The following is a 2,223-nucleotide window of genomic DNA, read 5'->3' on the forward strand; positions in this document are numbered from 1 at the left end:
CCATGATTTTTTTCTTCTATACGAGTGTTTCTTAACCTTCCTAATGCTACAATCCTTTAATACAGTCTATCATATGCTTACCTCTAATCATAAAGTTATTTCTTTGCAACTTCAGAACTGTTATTTTGCTACTGTTATGAATTGTAATATAAATATCTGATATGCAACCCCCAAAGGGGTAGGTAGTGGCCCACAGAGTGCAAATCTCTGTCTTAAACTAGCAAATCATAGATTTGATATTTGTATTATGTTCCTTAGATTTTTCTTATCTATTTATATACTTTTCATAATTTATCTTTGTCAATGACTGGATGTTCTAATTCCTTGCTGTTATTTTTCAAACTTTCATGCTGTGTTCTTTATGAGACATGTTTTATCGATCAACTTTTCTACTGAGCTTTCCTAAGAACCAAAATTTGTGTCAATTCTGTGATGAACAAGCCTGGTGTGCCACTGTTTTCTGAAGAATATACTGAACTTATATATGTGCGGTTACCATTTTGGAAAATCTCTGAATGTTCCCAACTTTTTCGTTGTAATCATACCTGTCATACCGCCCCATGATCAATAATCTGGATGGAATTCTTCTGTCTATAGAAACAGTAAAGAGTACCCATGTAAGCCAGCATACTTAAACATCTAGGTCTTATTCTAAGTGTCCCTTCAATAGGTTATTGATGTACCCATACCTGTGTCTCTCCTCTTTCCTGAGGTTCAATAGATATCAAAAGGATGAGAGTCCCTATCACTCATATAGAAGGTGCAAGGGGCTCTCCAGGAGATCCACTTACATCTGCAGGGTGAGAAGTTTAGCAATTGTACTTCTGACTAAAATCTATACAAAAACAGTTATTTGGGGTATCATATGAAGTTTTTCAATGTTGGAAATAGTGAAAGATTTTATGACAGTTAATGCAAATTCATGATGAATCTAAATACATAGCTTCCCAGCAGGCCATAGAAATTCTTGACTTCCACCACTGCGATTGCTACTTGTGCGGCTGCTGCTAAAGCTGGAACTGCTGGCACCACTACTTTGTCCATAGTCTCTGGCACCAACCCTCCCCTAAATCAACTGCTCTTAAACGTCCATGACTGCTACCCTTGTAGTGGTGCCCCAAAACCATGTTTTCTAACCAAGATGGCACTTCACGTTTTGCTTCAACAAGAAGATCCAGTAAATCCTGAGAAATATTTATATTCCTGTCATTAAAGAACGAGGTGGCAAGACAAAGGTTCCCCACACACCCTGTACGGTTTATACGACATACGTATTCTTCGATATCACTAGGTGGGTCAAAATTAATAACATATTTCACATTTGAAATATCCAGTCCTCTTGCTGCTACTGCCGTAGCCACTAGAATCGGGCTTTTCCCTGAGCAGAACTGGTGAAGGGTCTCTTCCCTATCTCTCTGCGAATAGTATCCATAGTGCAAGCATATCCTTCATGATATAGGAAATCCTGCAGAGAATCTTGGCCCTTTTTGGTCTCCACAAATACTTGGGTTAGGGTGGAGTCATCCATGGCAGCAGCAGAGGATTTGGTGGAGGTGGCTATGGAGGCTTTTACAACAGTGATAGATATGGAGGAAACTAATTCATAAGGGTTGGACTTCAGGTTAGCTGAGCCTGCGTTGGAACCAGTCACCCTGCCAAACAAGCTAATATGGAAACCACTCATAACTCAGCCAGACTATCCCTGTGTAGCTTCAATAACTCACAGCACATTACCAGATGTAATTCTCCACTGATTTATTTTGTTTGTTTGTTTGTTTTTGTCTGTTTGTTTTTAAGGAGATCAAGGTCACAAATAAAGATGAAAGAAAGCCCTGTTCTGAAGGAGGTTTGAAGACTTCATTGCAGTAGATTGGATTAAGCCCCCTCCCGCCTACCCCTATCCCAAACTGCATTTATCATCTTGTGACTGAGGATCATTTGTTTGTTAATGTGCTGTGCCTTTAACTTCAGACAACTTTTTATTTTGATGGCCTGTTGGCTCCTTAATGCTCAAGATACCAATTGTTTTTAATAAAATAAATTTACTGAACATGGGGGAAAAAAAAGAAATTCTTTACTTAAACACACTTAAACCATTCAATATTATTTATTGATAAATTTAGTTATTAATAAAATAAAATTATTTTATTTTATACATGAATAATGTGTTTCTGAATTTGAAACATTTTAACTTATTTTAAAATTTTTGCATAAACATCATGA

General features: G+C 37.2%; 1 pseudogene; it reads right to left on the reverse strand.

The window, feature by feature from the left end:
- Positions 1-931: 931 nt before the first annotated feature.
- On the reverse strand, positions 932-1,684 carry LOC110541307 (ATP-dependent RNA helicase DDX3X-like; annotated as a pseudogene).
- Positions 1,685-2,223: the final 539 nt, after the last annotated feature.

This window comes from Meriones unguiculatus, chromosome 2 (genome assembly GCF_030254825.1).
Source record: "Meriones unguiculatus strain TT.TT164.6M chromosome 2, Bangor_MerUng_6.1, whole genome shotgun sequence".
In the NCBI taxonomy this organism is placed as follows: domain Eukaryota; kingdom Metazoa; phylum Chordata; class Mammalia; order Rodentia; family Muridae; genus Meriones; species Meriones unguiculatus.